The 26,559-nt window shown below is 48.8% G+C and overlaps 1 pseudogene across 1 annotated transcript; it reads right to left on the reverse strand.

The window, feature by feature from the left end:
- Positions 1-734: 734 nt before the first annotated feature.
- Positions 735-25,421, reverse strand: LOC149343044 (chitinase-3-like protein 2; annotated as a pseudogene). The gene is made up of 9 exons (XR_016283320.1): positions 25,193-25,421; positions 22,697-22,975; positions 13,032-13,291; positions 10,971-11,074; positions 9,762-9,882; positions 7,884-8,078; positions 4,383-4,505; positions 2,089-2,256; positions 735-755 (listed from the first exon to the last, which is right to left on the reverse strand). The product of XR_016283320.1 is annotated as a chitinase-3-like protein 2 (transcript).
- Positions 25,422-26,559: the final 1,138 nt, after the last annotated feature.

Below are 26,559 nucleotides of genomic sequence, written 5' to 3' on the forward strand. Positions count from 1 at the left end.
GACGGACTCGTTACCAAGGCCACGACTATAGTTGAACACGAAGTGTTGAACTTTTCTCGATTTCTCTTCTTTCAGTTTTTTTCTCCTCGATCATGCCCCTCCCGGGACATTGTTTGCTTGACATCCCTGCATTTTCTTCGTTCTAATTTGATCTCTTCCTATCGTGTTAAATAAATGACCACTGTTAGCGGACAGCGTCCATGGAAGAAACATCGAAAACTACGGCATCTGGCAAGACTGAGGTTAACGACTAGAAACAGCTGTACTATACAAATACTTCCTTGAAGCCTGTCTGAACCCAGGGAAAGTAGTAGGATTGTTAATGATGGCATATGCTTTCACTGGGCGCACTCTGAAATGTCTCGTTTGCCTCATCGGTTACGAGTTGGACATTTAGTAGTTACATATCTTGATGGTTACGTATATAATACTGGACACCTAGTAACTAGCCACCTGATTTAGAACTAGAAATGACCCTTCCTTGCGCGAGGCTGCACTCTATAACAATCATTTAGGCTCCACCTTTTGACCACGCCGGTGTCTTTATTGTGTTGTCCGACCAATATGGAGCGTGTTCCATGCAAAGCCTTCTGGAGCCATTTTAGTGTTTGGCAGTCTATAGTACGAAAAACTAGTGGAAACAGTAGGGTGGCCCCGTTTGCTCCCTCCCAACGTGAGCACTAAATAAGAAGCGGCTCCCCGAGATACTCAGTGGATAGAAGGGTGACACAGGCCTAAGTCTCTAGCCCCAGACGCTAAGCACACGAATTCCACTTACTGCTTAACCCTCACCTTTAAGCGCTCATCAGCATTTTCTTTCTCATTCTCCCTCTGCCAAACGTCGCGCGCTCAACACGTCCATGTTGATGGTTTTTACGCCTAATTATATCTCACCGTGCGTTAGCACTCCATCGATGGCACTGACAAGAAAAGAGATTAAATATCTTGAATAACCTTTGACGACATAATGCGACAGGAGGATATCTCCTCGCCTTCCTTTGGTTGTTTTTTGTTTTCCTTTCCGGTATTTATTGCGAGCAATGCAATAAACCATGCAGTTGTAAGTTCAGCGCTGTGTGTGTGCGTGTCTTCTTTCTTCGTCCCGTGTAAGCGCGCTGTTTTACGGTGTGATCATGTACCAAGTGGCCCGGCAACTATCCTTAATTATATCTCTCCTCACCTGGCATTGATTCTCGTGTCCGAAGCTTGCGAATCGAACTTGCGCATAAAAAATTATTTGGAACCTGATCGGAAGAGGTAGAAAGAGAGTGAGAACTCGATGAAATAGGCTGTGTTGGCCAATCCCCCGCCGTGGGTATGTTCCATTAAGCCTGAGGACATCATCATCTCTGTTGGTCAAACTGAAGAGCTGTCAGAACGAAGACGATTGATATAACTTTGAAAAATCGCGCACTCGCAGTACGATACGACGCGTCTTGGCACCGATTTCGAGCGCTCCTAACGAGAATGAACCCAGAATTTTCACTCAATTTCTTGTGTACACGTCAAGCATTTTGGCTTCTGTATTCTATCCAGAAAAACTGCTCAAGAGGACAAAAAAAAATCAACAGCAAGAATGAGCAGCAGGAAAACTACTGAAGAAAATTTAAGCACCCAAATTTCGCGTTCAAGGCCCTAGGTTTATCTACTCATTGATGGGTGAGAGAATCCCTAAGCCAGGTTGTGCTTTAGATGTGCGATGCCAGCAGTGTTCAAATCTCTCGCATTTCGCATATCCGGTTCTACGCTTTATAGTCATTAGGTTGGAACTGACAACCGCCTCTTTTTCGTGGGTGTGCTTTCCGGCGCGAAGGCTCAAGTTGCATGCGCAAAAAGAACGTAATCTCAGCTTTGACCACTTTCGTATTTTGTCTTCCTCTTCTCCATGTAACCGTAGAGTGTTAGGTTATAGCATTCAATGTCAAATTACGCACTCGCACAGCGTATAAGGTTCGTTATCCTCTGTAAAAACATATGGCATTCTACGTACAACGGCCATGCGCAATATGAGGAGCCATGGTCCAGCAAACCCTCTCCACGCTTTGGCCACCCTGCATATCCTCGTAAATTGCTCGTAATGGGTCGTACCTTGTTCGCAGATCACCGTTTGTTGAAGGGATAGTAATCCTTCAAGATATTGTGGCACACCTTTACAATCGGGTACCGCTCACTCTGCCTGCAGTTTCCGGCGTAGTCGTCCTCGTCCACAGTCCATACGAAGACGCCACCCCACCGATGGCCCCTGAACCACTTCACCTGCGAGCAGACCAGTCAAACCAGACTGGTACTCTGCGACCACTTTTTCTGGCAGTGGAGCGGAATTTGCGAGAATAAGGATGCGAAATTCAGCTCAAGCAAATAAATCACTGCTAGGTTCAGCCCAATCTCAAAAAAAAAAAACTCGATTTCTCTTTATACGCAGTTGTGCACATAATGCGTCAAAGGGATACAAATAAAACAGAGGAGCTCCGCATTCTTCGGTCATTCACCGTACTCGGAGGAATGCAGCGTCACCCGTGCCTTAGCTCCTGCTACAGACATAGTTTATCAAAGCGCAGGTATCAAGGACGCTATGTGAGAGCCAGGCGAATGAGCGTTCTCATTGGCTGGAGAAACTGTCGAAGGCTACTTAGCCACAGAGGACAGTTGTTTTTCCAAGGCATCGTGTGACGTTCTGTATGCCGTTTTTTCTCATAACACATCCTAATATTCTATTATTGCAAGCTGTAATGTCGTGCCTCCACCTGGGACTGTATTCTTGCTCTGCACTTTCTCCGGACATTTGCTACTATAGGACCGGACAGGCATTTTGTTCTCGTAAACACGGCTATTCGGTTGTCTCAAGGTAAGCTTCTGTCAGACTGGTCAGAGTGTTATGCCCTATACTGGCCAACCTCCTCAACCACCTGCTACGCAACGTCGTGGTCACGCGGTGGAATGATGCGAGTGCCCCGTGCAGAGGATAAAAATGTTCTGCAAGACGTTAACGCACAGTTACTTGACACAACAGTGGCGCAGCATCTCTGTCATGGCTACGTAGTGTTAGCGCCTCCTTGGCGGTTCTCTTTTCTTTCCGACGAATGAGTGGAGTATGCGGCAGCACATCTACTGCTCGCAGCGCCACCGCAACATGTATCAGTCAGGAATCACATCTGTATTCGGAAAATGCCACACCAGCCACGTTTCTACGGACCACACTTTTTTCATCTGGTAACCAAGAAGTTAAGTGGCGAAGCCCGCGTGACAAGCCAGTTGCAAATATAACATTGGCTGTTAACGATGAAAGGGCGGGCGCTTCTGTGGTTTTTTGTGACCAGACAAGAGTTTTACATGCCGCGTGATTTGCAGCTTGAAACTGGGTGAGTGATTTGGTACCTTCCTGCAGTTGTAATGAGCGCATTGCAAGGCAGCGCTGGTGATTCTGCGTTCGCTTCCTTGACCTACATTCTCCTTTTGTTCTCTTCCTGGTATTCTTGACAAAAGCCCGCGAAACGACCTCATTATAAAGCACGCAGGAAAGCGGCTGTTGGTAGTTTCTAATAAAGCACTATTTAAAAAATGCCTGACAAGCGGCTTCAGCCTTGGGGAACGCTATCACTGAGCAGATACATGCTGAGGGGTTTTAATTGAAGGAGGGGAAGGGCGGGGGGGGGGGGGGGGGGATACGTTTCCCCTGCTTAACCTCGGCTGACACAGTTCAAACCGCTGGACCCCACCCCGTGGTCACTTACGCTACCGAGCGCACGCCGACCACGGCGGGCCTTGCTCTGAGGGAACAAAGAAACGACACACTGGCTGACAAGAACAGGCATTTAAAGCTACAGCAAACAACGCCACCTAGCAACAAAATACGCTAGGAATCGAGGACGTCTGACTCATCAGCCCGGTTACGAGTGAACGTTCACCCACGCCAGGGCAAGGGGGGAAATCTGAAGCCGGACGGGGCGCGCTGATTAGAGAATGTTCTCACCACGAGGCCTCGCCTAGAGCGGATTTCGCGCCGACACGTTCGTACGCGGCAAAATCCCGAGCCAAAGAGGGCCGCTTCCCCCGCGCGCGCGCGCAGCAATCACGCTGTCCGTGGCGCTCGTGGCGCTGCGACGCCGGCGCCCTCCCTTGTTAGTTATGGTAACTAACTAGGTGTAGGGAGGGTGCATCGCGGGGAAGCCAACTACAGAGGACGAGAAGAACAAGGTCCCCACAGTACCTAGTCTACTTCTAAATTTTTTATGATTAACATCTTATCATACAAAGCGGCAAAGTGCAAAGTCTATAGCCGCAGAGACCGCTTTATAAGCCACCAAATGTTGCGCTCTCGGCCGCGGTAAACTTAGCTTCTGCCTGAAAATAACAAAAGTGCAAAAAAAAACAGTCTTGCGCACCTTCACGTCAACGCTCTCTTTGTCGTCGTAGCTGACCCACTGGTCGCCTTTAGTGATGTAGGGTGTCGCTGCGTAGGTTGTCCAAACTCGCTTCCAGCCCATGTATCCAGCACGGCGACACGTCTGAAATCAAGCCACAAAAAAAATAGGGAAGCAGGGAAGTATATTGTTGTTTCATAGATAGCTTCCTCTATACCAGGTCATCATTTTGACAATAAACAGAGCAGCACCTAAGCCTAAATACCCCGTCCAGCAAACTGTGACATTCACAGTCTATATATACTAAGCATCCTGAGAAAATCGCCGGTTATAAGTGCACAACCTTCATCTGCTTATCTCTGAACGACACATAAAGCGAGGAAGATAGCAGAATATGGCCGACGTTTAAAGCAGCGTGGTATAGAATAAGTGCCTTTAAAGTCAGTTAACCCTTGACACATATTGTTAACACAAAGTAGCACCGAAACATTACAATAACGTTATTCTTTTTATTCAAATGGCAGTACAGTGTTTCTAATGAGACTTCCTCAAACCTTTCTATGTAAAACTTCACACTTGAAAACTGAAAGAACCTTTTGTTAACATTATTGAAACTCTTATATAGCAATTACGCAACACTAAAAGCCTATTGAAGAACAAGACCCATCAGTCGTGGGATCATGCGCAGGCACTAACAACTTCAATCAGCTCTGCGTAAAGCAAGCTACTACAAGGGCGACAGTAAAGCAGTACCACAAAGCACATGGCATGCCACCCTCAGGCACTCGCCTGATTTGTATCGTGACCCTTGGCTTAACTACCCGTGAGCAGTGCCCCAGTTGTGTTTGTGTCACCCAGGAACGACACTCTGGCTGACACAAACAGGCATTTATTGCTACGACAACAATAACGCCAGCTAGCAACAAAATACGCTGAGGAATCGAGGACGTACGTCCGACCCACCAGCACGGTTACGAGCGAATGTTCGCCCACGCAAGGGCAAGGGGAAACTCCGAGGCCGGAGGGGACGAGCTGGCGGGAGCATGTTCTCACCACGAGGCGCCCGCCGACGAAAAGCGGAGCGTCGCGCGGGAACGTCAGCGCGCTTCTCAGGTCCGAGCAGAAAAAGACGCCTCCCCCGCGCGCGCGCGCAGCAATCACGCCATACGTGGCGCTCGTGGCCCTGCGACGCCGGCACACTCTCTTGTTAGTTAAAGTAACTAACACAGCTAAGGAGGGTGCATTGCGGGGAAGCGAACAACAGGGGACGAGTAAAGCGCGTCCCCACAATAATTAATGAAAATAAGTTAAGTTCTTACAAGAATTTTGGCACTATGTATGTACTAACTGCCGGTAGCTTTGCCCCAGTAGTGTTAACGGTTGACTGTAAAGTTTTCTCAGGAATTTTGGCTCTATATATAATAATGTTTGGCACGAGCCAAGTGGTTTTTCTGGAAAAGTTCTATTTCGGTGTGTCATTACTGCCCACAATGCAGAAAGAAACCATTTAATAGTGCTTCAAGTCGATTTATTTTTATTTCGCACACTTGCCATAAAGGAAAAATTTCGGTTCGCTGTATAATGTAGGCAATCATTAAAGTATTTTTGTGTTCAGGAACCCGAAAAGGCTTCTGCTCTTATTGTTGTCGGTCAGCCACTTGGCGAAATCCTCCTCCCTTGTCGCCGTTAGTCCCACTTTCATTAAATTTCGTGTCCTTGTAGCCCTTGTCCCTGCACAAGTCCACAGCAAGTGGCGAACATCCACCTCTGCGGCCGGTGTGGAAAGTCTCGCGCAGGTGGTTGGTCCTGCGTGCTCTTAAGAGCACCATCGGCATGTTACCGACGAGATAAAGGCCGCCCCAGCCCTTATCCTTCTAAGGGATGCATCCTCCAATCCCTTTATGTTATGAGGGGAGGGGGAAAGTGCATGGCGGAAGGAGGGCACGTGAACTTTTCCCTAAAGAGGATGCTAAGATGGCGTGAGCGCAGCGGGCATCAAAAGGGAGCCTGGTGGGGGAGTCATTTGTGTTTGGAACTTGGTGTGTAAGGCTGCCTAGTTTTCTTCGCTCAGTGTTCTCAGTATCGTCTTGTCTCGCGTGTATTCTTGAAGTGAGCGTGTGTTGGTCTCGAACGTTTTCTTAACACCGTGGAAATGTTTCCTTCATCCATAAACTTATTGTTTTTGGGAATCCTCTGGGTGGTGCCAGCCTGGTTAGCTGGCTTCATGCCGTGCTTCATTTTAACTTGCCCCTGGCCCTGTCCACGTGACCAAATATCTCGCTGAGGCCAAGACAGACCTGCAGCCCGACACCCATGTCGCAGCCGGCTGGGCTTGTTGCAGCCGCTGCTTCCCGATCTATGATTTCTCCCATGCCGGCCGGTGTAAATTGAGTAGTCCGCAAATTCTGCCAGTTTTCCGAGCTGTGCTCCTCCCGTCCCTACCTCTGTACCCACCACGTCTCCGGCTGATGACTCGCCGGCAGACATGGATTTCACGTCCTTCCCGCAAGAAGACCATATCTCGCCATCCCCGGAAAGCGGCTGGAGCATCATATTTTTCATCCAACACCTGTGCAGAGATCACCCTTCCGGCCAAGCCAGCTGAAACCCTTGTATTTCCTGAAACTCATTCCTCCCTCACTGCGCACCTCCTACTCTCTTCCACGCATCTTCAGCTTCACGTGAAGTCCATCACCACCAAACCTTAAGATACAGCACAGCACAAGGCACAGCACAGGCATCGCACCAATAAAACACCCGTCCAGATTCGGTAAGGAACGAACCCTGTCCACGAGTACGGAGCGTGTAACGCGTTCGGACTTGCCGATGCTCGAACGGCACCAATGACTACGGAACGAGAGCCAGAGATGTCGCCACAGTTGTCCCAGGTTGCCCCGAGCAGCCTCGCGCGACCAATGATTAATTTAACCGCCACCTGCCAGGTTCAATGAGGACGTCATCTTTTATGGGCACCATCCAGTGTTAACACACACATACACACATACGGATTTTCGATCAATGGGTCAAGTAAGAATTACTCCTTAACTGTGGCTAATAATCCCTCTCGTAATCATTGGTCGTTTCGAAGTTAACATTCGCAGCAACACAATTAGTCCCCCGCCTCGGTGCCTGTTAGTGCCTTCTCGGTCAGAGGGTACGTATACGATCAGTTTCATTTCATTCAAAACGTGGGCACGGAGAACCACATGGGCATATAAGTACAAGTGTGACTAAAATATTACAAAGCAGCCTTCGACGTTTCAAATTTTCAGATTAATTTCGTAGAAAATGCATAATGGTTTCTTGTGTTCATGCGCGAGTGCACCAGTGGCATGTGCTAACATATGCGTAAAGTACTTCCTAATTTTCGTTAGGTAAATCATGAGAGAAGTGTGATCACCGAAGCATGCTCACTATTATTATGTCCGGGACACACCTGCACAACGTGCCAACTGTTTTGCACAGGGCAGCCTGCGTGGTCTTCCTGGTAACACTTATCCTCGTAGTGAGACTCGCGCTTACCTCGACGTAATTCATGTAGCCCTCTGTGTTAGTGATCTCCGCTGGGTTGCCGAGCGGGTGCTTTTGATTTAGCCCGGCACTGTCGCCGTCATAGGCCGGGTCATTCAACGTAAAGCTGCGTCCGTGAGTTGCAATCCCCGGCACTATTTTATACTTGGGCACCCCGGCCTTGATCCACTTTCCCACGCAGGTCTCCTGTGAACACAACAGATACGTAATTTAAATACTTTCACGTGCGTTGTCTCGTAAGTAAGCATAGAAACGGCAGCAAAACGGTCATAAGCGACCAATCGATTGGCACAAAAGGCGAAACGCATGCCTCACTCCGGAGATTACCTTTCCGAGTAGACGTCTTGTCTTCATCTTGATTCGTCGAAACGTGGGCCAACGGAATGAGGTTTGCCTTACTCCCCTTGTTCTAATTTGGGCTGTCAAGCATTCCGTCGTCCCTGCTCTCTATGTAAAGCCTTGGTCAAAAGTCTGCAAGCCGCTGTTAACGCGGCAGGAAAGGCACAAATCGTAGTGCCACTTTGTGCGCGTAAATGCGGCGGCTACAGCAAATCTTCGCGATGCAAATGCAATTCTTAAGCAGCCGTGAAGCCTCATGCAGTACGCTGTTTCATCGGCATTGGCCTATCCACCCGGATTCTACATAGCACTAATTTAAATGCCAGGCCTTTGTAGGGGCATACTCTCCCAATATTTTAGCTAATATTCAGCGCATGTCATAGCTTGCTCATATAAGCTATTGCATTTTCAAAGTGTTCCTGTTTGCAGCGAAAGCACAATATCAATTTTATTTGTGGCTAGTCTCAATACACCCTTAAGTAGTGCCGAGTTGCGCTGTAAATGACCTGTTTCTCCGTAAGTAACGCGGGCGCATTGTGGGGAAGACAGAGTGCTTAATCCTGCGGTTGGCAGGCAGAAGGCTAGTCAGTCATGGCGTCCTTTTGAACAACCAGGCTCGCGCACTAACAACCGGCCGACCTCGTCGTCGTCGCGGCCATGCACTCGCCTCAGGACATGAGTCTACGGAACGCTAAACAGTAATTTGTGGACGGGTTTAGTTCATTATAGCTGTTTTAAAATACGGCCAGAACCAGCGAGTTCCGGAAAAGGAGCGGGAGCGAGACATCGGCGACGGAGTGGACTGCCTACGGCGCTCTCTAAGCATGCGAAATGAACTACCTAGAAGAAAATGGTCTCACTGTCATCCAGCCGTACAAAGGCTGCTTCGTCGTCTTACCTAGCAGTGCATTCGATCAAAAGGCCACATAATCTATATAAAATAACTTAAAGCCAACAGAATTCTTCCCAAAAAAAGCAAAACAGAAGAGAACTCAAGTTAACAAAAGCATTGGTCAAATAATTGAGAAGTCTGCGCCCGTGGTGTGATTTTCTTTCCTGTCTTCCGCCCTGTCTTATTCACGTAATTCTACATTTTATTTCGTTCACTACCTTCTTCCTCCCTTCCCTCACGGCGCGGTTGAGGTGTCCAGCGAGATGTGAGACTTTTACTGCGCCATTTCCTTTCCACAACACCACTAAATTTCCTGGCAGAATTCAGGACCTCCTCTATCCGTTTCACAGCGTCACTCAGGTGTCTACCGAGAGTGAGACCGTTGTTATTGTGCGCTTCCGGTCCTCATAGCCAATTTTCAGTTTTTATTTAGTGGAAGCTGACGGGTCCCAGAGCAGCTTTTACAGACAAAGTATCATTCTGGTAATAGCAAATGATCGTGTACTTATTAGTTGCTACAAGCATGCTTAACAATAAGACTGCTGGGTCTCAGCAAGGACTGCCTCTTCTGCGCTTTTGCAGTATGAGGCCACGTGTATGAACAGCAAACTGTAAAAACTGTATCGCCGACGGCTTACCGTCTCAATTTTGGTGGGGCCATCTTCGTCCGAGTAGTGGTAAGCCCCGCTGGTAATCTTCGCTTTGGACAGATTGTCCAGCCTGTAGTCGAACGTTATGAGAAACAAGTAGTCCAAGCTCCTGCAATGAGCAGAAAAGTACCTAAGTATACTTACTGCACTTACGCGATCGGCTTGATCTAACACACATGCTTCACAGTATCGCAGGTGGAGAGGCCAAAACTGCGACACAAGCTGCGCGATAAAGCGCTTAAAGGTTCGCGACGTGATTCGGACATTGTCGCTATCTGGTTTATTTCATTGCCCTCCGTCGCTGTTTGGAACAAACTATTGGAGTGGCGTTGCTACTGCATTGTATGTTTTTGGGCTATCTGCAAGCGTTCTTTGGGAGGGGGAAATGAGTTGGTGACACAAATTATGTTCACGATGTGGGCATCACTGTATTGCATTAGTGATGCCATACCGTATCTCTAAATGGGCAGCACAATGGTGCCAATGGTGCATCATGCTGTCATAGCATGCTGAAAATTTGCAAGTGTGCCCTTTCGCTTTTTTTAAATGCACCAGACACGTTCAAGACCTTCTGCCTTTTGTTCTGTAACCTTTGTAACGTGTATCGAAATGAACGATAGAACACCAGAATGAAAATTTGCAGTCAGCACTTTCGCAGGAGCACACAACTTCCCAAAAAGTCCTGAAACATTGCAGACGTGGTCAGGTACACCTTTTGTCAACAGTATACGACCCAAGGGGTTTGCTTGTGAGGCCTGCTGCATGCCTCGCGGTGCATCCTCAGCGACCGTAATCTTTCGAAAGAGGAATCACTTCGCGTCCTCAATCCTCCCAAGCTTTGGACTGCAAGATATGCTAGGGAGCCTCGCTAAACAGATTAGAAGCAAACCCATTGGGCTGTATACTTTTGGCGGGGTCTTTACATTCTCTCTTCACACATCTATGGAACTTTCTTTCCAGTTAGAACGCTTATTGCGAGTACTAAACCTGGGAAGGAAAATTTTATTGAACACCAAAAGAGGTCCAATACGGGTTGGTTGGTTCATGCTGACGGAGAATAATTTAACAGCGATATGAAGACGGGACACGAAAGAACGAGGCAGGCACTTGCCCTCACGCAAGTTCAAGAAAGCAACAGTAGTGCGCCACCTGACACCAACTCGAAGTACGTGCATAGCGAACAGAAAAACTCTGTACCTGGACATTTTTTCGCTCATAAACAGGTTGCACTTGTCTTCCCGGCGGCAGGCAGGAAGCTGAGCAGTAATCATGACATCGCTGCCGACAGCCGACCGGAGTGTCTGCATGACAAAAGAATACGTCCCAGCAGATCTTGAAGCATGTCCATGATGTGGAGATTTCACTGTTTAGTTCAGGTTCCTGACAAAGCAGTGAAACAGTATATAAGTGACGGGGTATCAGAGCACTGGGCTATAGCCTAAATACAGCCAAAATCGACCGAATTTGAAACCTGCTCCTGAGTAGCCTCTTTTTTGCGAACTGTGACGTCGAAGTAAATAATGTTTGCTCTCTACACCTGTCTACGCATTCACTAGTCCGAACAGATTGGTATTCTTAATTAGCCCCATTACAAGCTTCTTATGCAAACTACTATAATTTAGATAACATAGTTGCAAAAAGGACACCTAATGTTTTCCTTGCTCTCCATTGGAAGCAGCCGGATGGAATCCCAAAGACCGGCGTTCAAACCAGGGTGTGCTTGCAGCGTCAGCCTTAGGCCAAATAAAATTTGGACGGTATAAAGAAAAGCTTGCGGAATATGCCGTCTCCCTTTCAACCAAGAACACTGCGGTAAGTTGAACGAGTAGCGTGACAGAAAGCATCTGTACAGAGATGCACACTTTTCCTCTCTACGTTGGTCGTGGTGGAGACTGACTCCTAGTCAGTAGTGGCGTCAGTGGATACAGCAGCAAATGAGCTGTGAGCCAACCTGCTGCTGCACCAGAAAAAGGCCAGACATTCATTACTATTTCTGAACATTGACTCCTATCGTTTCAGTGGATTAAAAAAGTTTCAGTGGCAATTCATTTGGTACTGAAAAGCCAGCTTAGGTGATAAAGCGGAGCGTCAACCAGAAAGGCATGGCAACCTCGTTCAGGGCGAAGCTTAGAAAGAGAGGCCCGAAAATAACGTCTGGTTTCCTTAAGGCGCCTCTTCTTTGGAATACATAACACTGTGGTCATTGCAGGGAAGCCACTCGGTACAAGTAATTTTTAAATACTGGCTTTTTTTATTTATTAAGGCGGATTTTCTAATACCAATACTAGTGGCCGATGTCAAAAAACTCTGGGACTCGTATTAATTACAAAGCTTCTTAACCAAATTACAATTTATTTAACCTTTACTACGTAGCGTCCTGGGCCAAAGTAACCACGCAATGGGGTTTGCTTTGCAACCGGACAGTAGAGCCCTTACTGCATACCTACAGACCAAAAGGTCTCGAAAGGTGAGGATAAGGGTTCTCTTTACCCTACCCATATTTAGGCTGAAAAGCAAACCAAGTTACCTGCTTACTTTTTGGCAAAGACAGCACAGCTAGCCTGTAGCTTATTTGTGTCCGGCCTTTAGTGATAGCCATACAAATTTCAAAATTTTCAAAGCGCAAGTGTGCTCGGCGCTGAGAAGCCGTAAAGTCGGGCCACCCCGAGCATCCTTCTCTATCTACGTGGCTGTGGAGCACCTACAGCAACACCCGCCAGCATACAACACTCGCCGGACCACTTGTCAATTGACCTTGTGTGTCCCGCCCTGACGAGTGCCTAGGGCATCGAGCGTAGCTGGGTCGAAGTGAGGGCATTAAAAAATTCATCTCTCGCCTCTTACTTTCTATGAAAATTTTTGACGCCAGGTGTACTTACTCGCGACAGGCTAAGCCGACCGTACGTCAAACATGTAATTATGCAAACTGATGCACAGTACCTTCTCATAGCATTGTTTCTGTCTAGTGTGCCGGCGCCCGGTCCATCCCAATTACTGCCTGCATTTTACATGATATCGAATCATGCAGCAGGCCGACTTCTTACTTCTAAGACCAGTCAGCCTTTCTATGAGTACATAATTCGTGTTGCTGAGGCTACTGCTCTTAGCCAATCGGAGGCCTTGTACGTTTCTTGGGACTGCAAAAATCACAGCAGCACGATTTTAGTCACAAGTCCAGACGTAGATAAACTAAGAGCAGCTAAGCTGCTGCCACGGGTTCTGCTGCCGACCACAAAGCGCGCTCGCATGCTGGCTCACCTTGACGAATTTTATTATCGTGTTGATTTCGTCATCCTTGCAAACTTGTGGGCCAGGTCCCTCCAGGTGGAAGTTGATTCCGTCCAGTTTTAGCTTGTTCAGCCAGAACTTTATGCGTTCAACGAGCTGCTTAGCTTTTTTGTCGTCGCGTATCCGGTTCAGGAGGCTCTGTATGTGTGCGCCGCCGCCGTAGCTGAAGAGGACCTTCAGGTTCTTCGCCCTCGAATCCTCCTTGAGTTTCCCTATGTCTTCCAGTATGTCTGCAATTACAAAAACGTAATGACTTGTGTGACAACTTCACTACTTTTCTATCGAGACGGACAGAGCAAATTATCAGGCGATAATGGTGATCGATAGATTCCAGCGGTTTGTTGTAAATTTCAAGTCTCAGGCAGTCATTGTGCGTGCGTGCGTGCGCGTGTGTGCGTGTGTGTGCGGCGTGCGTGCGTGTGTATGTGTGTGTATGTGTGTGTGTGTGTGTGTGTGCGCGCGCGTGTGCGTGTGCGTGTGTGTGTGTGTGTGCGCGCGCGTGTGCGTGTGCGTGTGCGTGTGTGTGTGTGTGTGTGTGTGCGTGTGTGTGCGTGTGTGTGTGTGTATGTGTGTGTGTGTGTGTGTGTGTGTGTGTGTGTGTGTGTGTGTGTGTGTGTGTGTGTGTGTGTGTGTGTGTGTGTGTGTGTGTGTGTGTGTGTGTGTGTGTGAGAGAGAGAGAGAGAAACTTGGGCAGGTGCAGCGGCCTAGCAAGCTCATGCCAGTGCAAAACATCTAGCCTGTCATTATCCGGATGTGAAATCCGCTGTCTTAAGATACATTCCAGTCGCTACGAGCGAAACATGTTCTTCCAGACAAATTATCCAACTTCTAACCTTTATAAAATTGGTCTCCTCTCACTATATACAACGCCACTATCACTCAACAGAAGTCTAGAAACCCTCATTCCCCGTTCACTGCTGAGAACAGCTGACACGAATCTCTTTCTACATAGAATTGGGCGTGCAGGCACCCCACGATGTGCATGCGGTCACAAGGATGGGGATGTACACTCGCGGTCAAAAATACGCGGCCTACGACTCCGGTGCAAGGAGCGGCTGTCGGGCCGCATCGCGGCGCTGCTATCTCCGTCGGGCGCTTGCTACTTTAGGTAACCAAACAAAACTCTAATGCTTTTGAGGGAACAAAAAAGGCGAGTAATTTCTGCACTGGGAAGGCGCACTGTACTCTATATGCGAACGCCTCAACCTCGCAGTGAGGAAGTGGGTGGAGGAGGGAGTAACAGAAAGGAGAGAGAAAGATAGTGGAGGACTCAGGATGAACTTAGACCACCTGCTTTTCTTTCCCGTGACATGGCATCGAAATAAACGGGCGCCTTCACATTTTGGCGTTATCTAAACGCGGTCGGGATCCGATCGCGCGAACTCGTGTTCTGCAACTGAATGCCAGCACCGCCGACCCACTGCGGCTAGCCGGTTAACCGCACAAGAATCGCATTTGATGTCAGTTTCGATAACTCAAATGATTTTTTTTTATTTTACACAGCCTATTATTTTATTTTACCATGCACATTGCGGATAGTTCGGCTACAAATTGCGAGCGCTGGTGTCTTCCCACGTAGTTCCTGTTCAACGCTCGAGTAGTGTGCATAATGATGTGCACCTTCATGTAGTAAATCAGATGCCGTACGAGCCCTCGATTCGTCAACTCTTTTGCCCCTGTTACCCCCTGCACACGTATTTTTTATTGCGTAAGCAATACTGCGCCGGGTTTCGAGCCGTCGCGTAGCTCCGGCAGTGGCCGAGGTCAAAAGATGGAGCGCCGTTGCCATAGCAACCGTTTCAGCCATGCTCCAACAGGCAGCAGGACCTTCACTGCGCCGCCGCCGCAGCCGCGCGCCTAGTCGCGCGCTCTCGACGCATGTGTCGGAATGTGGAGACAGGAGAGAGGAAGCGGGAGGGAAACGGGGAATAAATACGCGCGTTCGCCTCAGGCAAAACAGTTGCTGCTTGCCTACGCAACTTGCCCGGCTTAACCAGAGCTAAACCACAGCTATTTTTTTTTCGTCCGTTAATTTCACTTAACTTCATCTATAAATTTTAGAAGCCTAGTAAAGTACGTACCTGCGCGAAGAACACAGGACACTTCCAAAGTGTCCAAAGTGTCTGGTGGGTGCATACGTGTCCGCTTCTAGCTCTTTGTTTTCGAGTTGTTTTGCCTGCTTTCTCGAGTCTTGCGTGCGTGGGACAGTGCCCTCCGTGAGAACGAATGCCGAAGACGCCCCTGCGGAGAGATTCCCGGCCAGGTGGGCAGACTCTCAAGTGAAAAAACTCAGCCGGAACCAGAAGGCGCAAGCTAGGCTTAGCTCGGCGCTGCCGAGCGAGGCCGCGCTACGCGCCTGCATGGATTCTGCGTTGTCGACGACAGCTACGCGGGCGCCCGCTGTGTTACCACCTGACGCGGTCTCCACGTCTACGCTACCTTCAGCACCTACGGGTCTCCAACCTGTTCAGTCTCCCGATGCCACGACACTGGTCTGTGCCATGGACTGCTCCACCGCCTCCATGCCTGTGGCACTCCCTCAAGAAACAGTGCCCGTCACACCTGTTCAGCACTCCCATCAAGGGTCGACACCAGCGTCTGAGCCCCTGCAGCCTCCACTGATGCCTCCCGTGAGTCGAGCCTCGCTTCCACCTGCTGTTCACTCTTTCCGCGTCACCATCAAGCCCACACTGCGCTTTGATATAACTGCAATTCCTGCCCGGTATGTTCAAGCCACAATTGACCACGCTCTTGGCTCTTCTAACTACTGTGGATTCGTCGTTCATCGCCAATCTAACACCATCACGGTAAACTTGCCATCCTTGGTGGACGCCCAGAAAATGTGCGCAGTTACTCAGATCCCCCTGGACAATAGCAAGCATGTCCCGGTGCAAATATATTTTGCATCTAGTCCTGACACCCTCCGCTGCATGGTTTATCATGTTGACAGCACAAGTCCTCCGGAGGAGGTGCGGGCTAACATACGCTGCAAGTCTCACGTAGTACTGCAAGCACGGCCTATGGGACGCCGGGGCTCATACCTGCTCGTTCTGCAAGGCCCTTTGACTCTGCCGGAGTATCTTACTTACTACGGTGCGATTATCAAACCGCAGCCCTTCCGACCACGTCGTATTTTTTGCTATCATTGCCACAAAGAAGGCCATATGCAAACCACCTGCCCTAATCCTGCTGCTGTGGTCGACATGAATGAACCATCAGTTCTTCGCGCCTTATGCAAATCGCCGGACCACGATATACGCTCTCCCGCTTGTCCAAAGAAGAAACGAGCGAAGAAGCTGCACAAGCCATCTGTTAAACAGGATATTCCTACAAGTAATCGTTTTGCTGCCCTCGCATGTGATGATGACGACTTCCCTGAGCTTCCTTCAACTGACCCCGCTGGGCAGCACCCGTCTTCTCAGCACCCGTCTTCTCGGCAGCGTTCATACGCACAAGCGGCTCGCCTTCGTGGATCAAATGATACACCAACACGACCAGTGCATCCCTCACAAGTGGATTCCACAGATGAAGACACAGCTTTAGAAAATGCTATCGTGGAGGCTCGCCGTCGACTAGACGAACTCACCCAGCGCCGGGAACAGCGTCGTTGTCACTCCTCTAGAAGAACATTAATCACTCGGGAGCAATCTTCACAGGAATCACCCCCAATAACCACTGGACCACAGTCATGTGCCGACCACCCGTCAACCGTGAGTACCCCGACAGTGGATAAAATATTGGCGCTCATGAAGCAGTTGACCTCCCTCATCATAGAAGCTCTTCGGCCTCGCCATGGATAGTGCATCATCTATGGTGGTGCAGTGGAACTGTGGAGGCTTTGCTAATAAGGCCACTGAGGTGAATATCCGCCTTCGTGACGGAAAGTTGAAGGCATGGGCGTTCCTGTTGCAAGAGCATAATTCACTACCACGCCTTTCGGGATTCAGCGCATACAATTCACCCTCAATCCCTGATCGCCGTTGCATCGCCTCCTCCCTCACCCCAGGTAAATCTGCAATTTATATTCACAGCTCCATTCCCCATACTCCGCTAGACCTTTCACGGTGGTGCAACACACGTCAAGAGGTCGTCGCCCTTCTTGTTAAACCAGCACGCACCCCTCTTATTCTAGTTTCTTTTTATGGCCGTCCTAGCTCCGCATCTCCCAATCTTGGATGGGTACGTTTCCTTCGTTGTACCAACCCGGGTATCCCTATTCTAGTTGGTGGAAACTTCAACGGCGCACACACATCGTGTGGTTACCCAGCAGATTCCTCAAGGGGTGCGCACATCCAAGGCAGCTTTTCAGATAATTCCTTTCAACTTTTAAACCACCCGAATACTTCTACCCGCCCAAGAGGTGGCCCGTATTCACCTGACTTGACTTGGTGGTTAGGGCCCGGTAACCCTCGTTGGGATGTTGAATCAGATTCTTGGGGTAGTGATCATTGCCCTATTTTTATCTCCCTCACTCCTTCGCGTCTACGGAAAGTACGCCGCAGCGTACGCATAACATCATGGGACTCTGTACGCGCTGACAATCGTTTATCAACATTCAACCCGTCTTCAGCAGTGTCTACCCTCTCTGATGTTCTTGCAACTCATACTATTACCAGTACTGTAAATGAAGGCGACCCAAACCCGGACATACACCTCCTGAATCTGTGGGCTCTTCGTCGCCAGGCCGATCATTATGCTTCTCGCAACCCTGAAGACCCCTTGGCTCTTCCCTCTCTTCACCGCGCTACCGCCCGAGCGCGGCGTTATGCAAAGCAGCTAAGCAGGAAACGCTGGGCTGCATGGTGTGCCAGCCTGTCCTCTACGCAGGGCAATCGACATCTTTGGAGAGTGTTTCACGCCATGGAGCGCCCTTCTCAGGTTGCAGATTACACTGAAAGCATTCGCCTCGCGCTGAATGTGGACGAAGATTCATTTGCACAACAAGCGGCCTGTCAGTTTTTTCCACACCATGACTGCACCCCTACATCTCCTCCAGTCTTATCGGTTACAGAGCCTTCCGATGAGGTTACTTCTGATCTAACTATGGCAGAATTGCTAGCCTCCATTGAACGCCTCAAGACTACCACTTCTCCCGGGTACGACGGCATACCAAACTCTTTATTCCGTAACTTGGATGGGTCTGCTTTGCAAACCCTACTGGATACTTTCAACCAAGTGTGGCGTTCTGGTGTCATCCCTGGAGAGTGGAAGCATTCTATTGTGGTCCCAATACCCAAGTCAGGTCAGCCTCCAGTATCTCTTTCGGCCCTTCGTCCAATTTCTCTCACGCCTACCATCTGCAAGCTTTACGAAAGCATTCTCGCTGCACGCTTGTCGTGGTGGCTAGAATCACACGATTGTTACCCAGATTCCCAAATAGGTTTCCGTCCCCAGATTGGAACGGAGGATGGTCTTGCTACTTTGGCTACTGACGTGCTTCACCACTCTCCGCAGAGTCACCTCGTTCGAACGGTGATCGCGACAGACATAACAAAGGCATATGATAACATCCTTCACTCTGCCATTCTTGCCTCCCTTCAAACTCTTGGTCTCCCTCACCGGTTTCTCCTATCCATTCACGCCTTTTTAACAAATCGAACCTTCAGTGTACGGGTCCATGGAAAGCCCTTTGGTAACTTCACTTCCAATAGAGGAGTGCCCCAGGGCTCCGTTCTCGCCCCCACATTATTCAATGTGGCTTTTATTCCTCTTGTTAGAGCCCTAGAAACCATCCCTTCTATCCGTGTGCTTGCGTACGCCGATGACATAACCTTGTGGTGCTGTCACCCAGATGCGTCTATCCATCAGTCGGCCCTCCAACATGCGCTAGATGTCTTGACATCTCGCCTCCCACCTCTGGGTCTAACCCTCTCGCCTACTAAGTCATGTTTCATTCGCATTGGAAACAAAGCCGGCTTACGGAAAGCAGTCCCGTTAAACTTTACAGTAGATAGTTCTCCGATTCGTCAGGTAGAAACTGTTCGTATTCTTGGCCTCCTCCTTCATACCTCTGGGACTGGCACCCCTTGGCTGACAGCCACACGTAAATCAGCTCACGCTACTATAGGTCTGATTCGTCGCATAGCTATGCGATCTGGTGGCGCACGTGCTCATACGGCCCGCCAGCTTGTGCGCTCTATCCTTCAGCCACGGATAATATATCAGGCACAATTTCAACGTCTCACCCGCAGACAGTGGGACTCCCTTGAAGCTATCAATCGTGAGGCTATGCGCGCAATAACATTTTTGCCTCGTTTGACACCCATACCCGTGCTTCAGGAGTTCGCCCAAATTAATACTCTCAGTGAACTCATCGACCAGCGGGTGGCAAACAGAGCTCGCAAACAGTCTCTACAACTTCATCGTTTAAAGACGCTCCCTCCGTGGTCGTATTGTCAGCTCACAGACAATCGCCCCACTGTTTCCCCGTCGGTATCAGCCGCGCATCTGCCTGAAGGGTGCATATTGTACACCGATGCATCACATACTGCAGAGCGGGGAGTTACTGCTGTATATAGTCCCTCTCATCCGCATCTCAACTCTCGTGCGACGTACACCGCAGATACATGTACCCCACTGGCATTGGAACTTCAAGCCATTTACAATGCCATTGCTTCCCTTCCGCTCGTTCCCACATTCAATGCAGTTCATATTTATACAGACTCCCTCGCCGCCCTTAAACAGCTCAAGGCTGTTCGACGCACATTCCAGATTACACAATCAATTCACCTACTCTGCGCAAAATACCCATGTCCTGTACGCATACACTGGATTTGAGGTCATGCTCACGATCCACATAACATTCAAGCAGATGCTATGACTCACATTGATACATCAGACGACCCGCCACCTTCCCCTCTTCCCCCAGATCCGCTCCTGTCCCATGTCTCCGATTCACAAGCTCTGCGCCAGCGAACACGCGCTCTAATTCCTCCGTGTTCGCACCCTCTCCCCCGTAGTCTAACTCGGCAGGAGGAGGTATCAGTGCGCCGGATTCGGGCAGGGGCGGCCCTGACCCCATCTGTCCGTTATCGGTGGGGTGATAAATATCTGCCAGCAACCGACAGGTGCCCTCACTGCGGCGCTGCACCGGACATTTGTGATGTGCGGCACCTGTTGTGGACTTGCCCAGCGACGGCCCCTATTAGAAAACGGCTCCTCAGGGAGGTCGGCCTGTGGTGGAACCGCGACGGGGACTATGTGAAGTGGACTATGGACAATCACTTCACCAGCAGCCTATGCGAGTACCTCGCCGAAACTGGTCTACACTCCTTCTTTTAACTTTCTGTAACCTACATTCCCCTCCCCCTTTTCTCAACTTATGCCTCAAGGCAGACTTCACGAATAAAAAAAAAAAAAAGAACACAGGACACAACGAAAAACTCATACGACATGTATACAGAGCGCTTACAAAATGAAGCCTGCAGAATGATTTGCAGTTCATAAACTCTTTCCCCTAGGCCCGATGTCTTAAAATCGACTCTTTTGCGCTTTACTTTCAAAAGCATGCATTGAAAGCTTCGTGCCAGTACAAAAGGACACAATATAAATTCGAAGTGTTTTGCACCCTTCTACCAGTTGAGAGCTATTAATAAAGGTTTGGTTTGGTTTGGTTTATGGGGTTTAACGTTCCAAAGCGACTAAGGCTATGAGAGACGCCGTAGTGAAGGGCTCCGGAAATTTCGACCACCTGGGGTTCTTTAACTTGCACTGACATCGCACAGTACACGGGCCTCTAGAATTTCTCCTCCAAAGAAATTCCAGCCGAATCTTATGCTCCACTGGTGTCTGGTGTTGCCAGAAAGGAAGTGTTAAGTATCCCAATCAGTGTTTATTTTTCATCTGAGATCACAGTGCTGTGAGAAAAAAAAGCTATGCGTCATCCAGCTGATTTCCATAGCAACACTCCTTGACCATTCAATTTGGCGTAAGCTATACTCCTTTAGCTTTCGCAAAAAAATGTGCAAAACAGAATTCTTCGAAATGTGGCCACAGTTCTGGCAGAAAGCACTTGACGGGAATAACGACACGTACGGCATCAAACTCCGAACTATGTTTGCACGAGACCAGCGCATTTTTTTCTGACAGGAATATAGCAACTAGTTATAGCATATGAGGTCATTTTTATTTAGTGCTTTATGCGGACATATCCGCGCGCTTAAAGGGCAACTGCATAGGTTTTATAATTCGACGAGTCTAAAGGGGTGAAATATGTCAAACTTGGAGCTAACCTTTTAAATGGTAACGTAATCGCCGATTAAAACCACGATGGCTTTCAGGCTTACTCGCAGTGCGCAGCGCGCAGCGCCGCATAAGGGGGGGGGGGGGGGGGGGTGCTAATGACGTCATCTATGGCACCAGTACATTTCCAACGCAGAAGCACTTCACTTTAAGAGCAAAAGAAGGAACGCCGCCGAAGGTGTTTGGCCGAAGGCAGAGGAAATTTGAAATATTCCCGTGTTCGTGCCGTGATCACAAAGCTTCACCGTGCTATTCCTTCGCTATGGGGAGAAGTATTGGCTTTAATCAACGATTAAGTCACCATTTTCAACGCTAGCAAAAAAAAAAAAAACTTTTCATTCTTTACCTGCAGTCTGCATAAATTTGAATCCTTGAATATGTCGGAACTGAAAAATAAAGTGCTGCAGTTGACCATTAAATTTGTTGGAACCAACGGCGAGATGTTTTTTCCTCTACTAGAGATCCGCTTGTTTGTTCTAACTGCCTGTGGCGCGAGAGCGGATCATGTTCGAGTAAACGCCGCACACCGGCGTCTTGACAACACAGGGTGGAAGCTCACAGTACTTATAATAACTCCAGAAGCCATTTAACAAGTCACCAAAGCAATAATGTAGCCATAATATGGTGCTGTATTGCTCCCGTGTCTCTCTATATGTATTCTACAGGGCTGACGCAAGGGTTCTGCATCGCCTACGGGCAAAAAGAGCAGAGGAGTTCTGAAAGCGACTATGCCTGCGCGTGCAGCTTGCGATCGGGAGCAAATAGTCGACCTAAGAGCAAGGAAGCCCACAGATCTCAGTCGGTTCTTGGTGCAGGACGCTCCCTACCCCCAACCCAGCTTGATCAAAGCTTAATTCGTGTGCTTTTTAACGGACATCAGTACTCTTAGTGGCTGCAGTTAGTGGCCGTGGATACATCTTCCTGACGACCAACTTCATCCAGTACGGAAGGCTCTCGTAGACTGAACGTCGCTTTGCCATTACTCATAAAAAGGTATAACTATCTTACGCGAGACGGGCAAATGCAGGGAAAGACGAAAAAATTGACAGACTATTACTAGTCGGTAATGCGAAATTAACTTCTCACGTGGCAGCCACCTTCCGTTGTCTTTTCCTGCTTTCTCACTGTGGCAGGTGGCGTTTCGCTCTCATACTGCCTGCCACCTATTAGGTGACAGGGTGACCAGTAACCTGTCAGGTGGCGTGTTACGCCGACTACGCCAACAAGTACAACCACGACAAGGAAGCCAGGAACAGATGCCTAAGAGCAGGGCTCTAAAATCAACTTCCCCTTTGCTAGCGCATATTCTGAAGGAGGCTGCGTTACACGTCACTGACAGGCAGGCAGCCTTCTACAGCAGGCGCGGCTAAAGACTGGAAGGGGCGAGAACTCACTCATGTCTCCTCTCTGGCCCCTCTTGCGGAACATCAACTCCCCGGTGTTGTTGTCCGTCTCCAGGTAGGAGTAGATGATGTGCGTGCATCTGTCGGCAGGCAGGGTCCTGACGGTGAACCTCTGCACGCCCGACCGCTCGAAGGCCTGGGCGCGCACGAAACACGCCAGCGGAGCCCGCTCACGCTTCTTTTTTTCGGTGCGCTTCTTGTCTTCCTCCTCGGACTTGCGCTCGTCGTTTAAATGGCGCGCCATCTGCAGGGGCTCGCCCGCACCGGCAACTGCAAGCGTAGGCGAAGAAAAACAGTGTCTTTGTGGGAGAAACGCCGCTCGCTGTGATGCAGATATGAGCGGAGTTAAACGGTGCCGCTGTGCACGTCGTACATGATATATGTTACCGAAAGTATCCGACATTCGCCAGCTCTGCAAGAACAGCATTGCCCAAGTGGTCTTCATAATGAAGAAAGATGTACTGTGGGCAGTGTGCTGTCACCTAAATGCGCCAACAAAAGAAAAAAATGATGAATTGCTTTTAACGCCTGATTGGCTGATGGTCTTGCACACTGCCTCTGCTACATCAGTACAGCTTTAGCCTTCCCCTCACCATGAGTTCCGACTGGAGAGAGAAATTCCCATATACAAAGACGCTGATCCACACTCGATTATATTTACAGACCTTTGAGTCAGAGCTCTATACTAGGGTAGGTCCCTTCACTCGGGCACGCAAGTCACTTGGGATATTCAGTTACTTATCGGAAGTAACCAGGCCTGGGGCACACCTGGTTTGAACGCGTTTTATTTTCATTTTATTCCTATCCTCTCGTTTAGCTTTCCAGGACGTTCAGTAGGTGCCCTTTCAGTATAGTATTCATCTTCGTCATCGGCCTGAATACGCCCACAGCAGGACAAAAGGCTGTCTAATATCTCCAATAATTACGGTCCTGTGCCAGCTGCGGCCTCCTTTCCCCCTCAAACGCAAACTTCCTAATCTCATCCGCCCGCCTAACTTTCTGCCACCCCTTCAAGTTTCGACCCCTGAAAGCCCTCTGAATTCACCCCTGCATAGCAGGGTCTAATAGGGCTTTCAATGGTCGAAACTTGCTCGAATTCGAATAAAAAATGTAATAATGAACCGTTTCAAGATTGCCTCCGATTTCTCGTTTCGTTTATCTCATGTGCTACCTCATTTTTTATTTCTTCTGATCTGGCTTCACTTAAACACTCCTTATATACAGCTGCTTATGCACCAGTGTTTTTTTCTTTTTCATGTAAATAAACAAAGTGAGATTACGTCACGAATCGCGTCTCTTTTATTCCATATGGTACTGCGGAGGAAGCGTAACGCCCTTTGAAAACAGAAGCTGGCCATGCTGTCTTCTCAACGAGTTAAGTCTTGTTTGTTTTGCTTACTTTTTCCTTGCCCTCTCGTCCTGGAATCCTCTTAAAAGAACGCTGAGAATAACTCCATCGAATTTCTGCTGTTGACAAAAGACTATTCTACGGCTCTTTACATATATGTTAAATGGGCTCTGAAAGGGGCTCACAATAAAGGCGCCGTAATCCTATAGGATGTTAAGGACGCCGCTTCACGAGTGTCCTCCAGGAATAATTTTTTTAATGTTTGTTGTAGAAGCTGCGTTATCTATGGCCAGAATTTGAATGTCGGCTTCTTCGTGTCTTCGTGGCTTTTCATCTCCTCTCGACACTTTTTGCACGCTCAAAGGTCGGCGCTCCTTCACCGGCCTCATCGTCTACGCGAGCAGAAATTGCCCGGGAGGTGGAGCTTCCTGACTCCCTTAAGCATCGCTGCTGACTGGCCGTGGTCATAGTAGCTGCTGATGCCTGAAATAATCTAACCAATAGCGATCTCTGAACAGAATTATGCACGAGCGGGTGACGGGGGAGAGCGCGAGAATGAAAAAATCGCCCAGAAAGGACTCGCGAACTTTCGCGCGCGAAAGTGGGTTCTGTGCTGCGCGTAGAAATAGATTAGTTGGCTCAGGTGACAGAATCTAGCGAATGAAAAAGTTTATGTACCTTCCTCAGAAGGTGTTTCAGGGCCCCTTTAATATTTTTTTCTGGGAGCAAAAAGACGCATTTAGTGCAAATAAAACTGCATTCAAACATTTTTTCCCTACTCGATTCAAACTCGTGGCGCCTACACCGATATGGACTCCGTGATCACCATTTTCAAGTGAATACCATTGCAGCCTAGCCTTCGGTATTCGCGGTAAATAAGGGTCGAGGCACAGCAGTTTACTTGCGAAGTTGGGTGGTGGTGGCGAAGCCTGTAATTAGTCTCTTTCTTTGCCCTTATCTAGCTTATTACTGCTCCGTTTTCAGTGAAAGCAGCGTCTTTGTCATGAATCTATTCATACAGGTCGACTTAAATTTGTCCCAAGTGTCCTTTCAACCAAAAGTGAGCAGCGAGCAGCGTGGTCTCGAGTTTTCCATCATACCGGATTTTTTACGTTCCGTCAAAAGAGCAGGGAACTTACCTCCTCCCGAGGTATCTCCTTTTTTATCCTCGTGGCCCCCGTGATCATGGCATTGTCCCTTGGTGCCGCCGCCTTTGGTTCCGCCGCCTTTAACACCTCCATCCTTAACACCACCGCCTTTAACCCCACCGTCTTCGAACCCTGTGTCCTGGCCCTGAACTCCTTCAGCTCGCAACAAGACGACAGCTACGACAAGGAAGAGCAGGCCGACCCCCAACGGCCCTCCCATGACATCCTGTAGTGAAAACATTTGAAAGGGACTTAACTTTCCACCACATACAACTTTTAATAAAGCTACGGTCAGCAGCAAAAGTTCACGGGATGCGACTGCTCAGGCGCAAAGTTAGTGCAGCGTTCACTTGCGACCCAGTTGCCTGGTTGATCCCAGCAGAAGGAGCCGGCAAATCCCCTCATACGTTTGGGCATTTTAGGCTGCAGTCGCATGAAAGTATTCCTATGTTGTATTGAGTAGCGCTGACTGCGCCAAGCTGATAGCGCCGAAATGTCTTTTTTCTCCCACCCGCGTCCCGTCAATTTTCGCTGCCGAATGTGAAATGCTAAGCCTTTTTAGGTCAGTGAACAGAGACTGATGACTGCATCGTACACTTATGATAATACACCATGTCTTCAGGCATTACCTTTGTTGTTCGTATATCTGTAAGAACACTTGACCACTTCAGCAGTAAGCCTTTCGGGCTTTCAACATAGGGCCGTCTTTCAGTGAGGCCTGCGAGAACACTACAAGAGACATTGAGAAACCGTTTTAGTGTACTCATCTGTACATTCACACGACGTTATCCGACTAAAGAATCTAAGACAATAGTACTGACGCCTCTTCAATGTTCCAGGTCTCTCTCGTTGCCCAACAGAAATTTAAAGATTTCTTCCGTTTATGCGCAAGTGATCAAGCGGAAATTACTGGCATATTTATCGAACACCCATTATTTTTGCTAGGCCCTGTTTTAAGCTGCTTGAGAGATATCTTGTGCAGCCGAGCTACTTAGTACTTGCTCATCAGACGAGTTACTTATTAGTGCGATAACATTGCAAGCCTCAGCACGGCGTTGTTGTCTGCCATAAGATTCACTGACAGGTGAAGCTGGCATGGGGGTCTGTCATAAAAATTGCTGATTGGTCCAAAGTGTCAATATGTCACCAGGTCACGTGACGTGCCACTTCCGCATCGCTCCCCTCTTAAGCAGCTCGTTAAGGGTATGACGTGATAGTGTTAATGGGTCCCTTCAACGGCCTGGGGTCCTCTTTGTGTATCACTCCACCGACACGGACAATGTTCTTCATTATATTTTAATGCGAAAGCATTAGCAGTCTTATTACGCGAAAAGCCGGTGACGTCTGTGTGCGTGTCT

This window comes from Amblyomma mixtum, chromosome 5 (assembly GCF_055824585.1).
Source record: "Amblyomma mixtum isolate Tamu chromosome 5, ASM5582458v1, whole genome shotgun sequence".
In the NCBI taxonomy this organism is placed as follows: Eukaryota; Metazoa; Arthropoda; class Arachnida; order Ixodida; family Ixodidae; genus Amblyomma; species Amblyomma mixtum.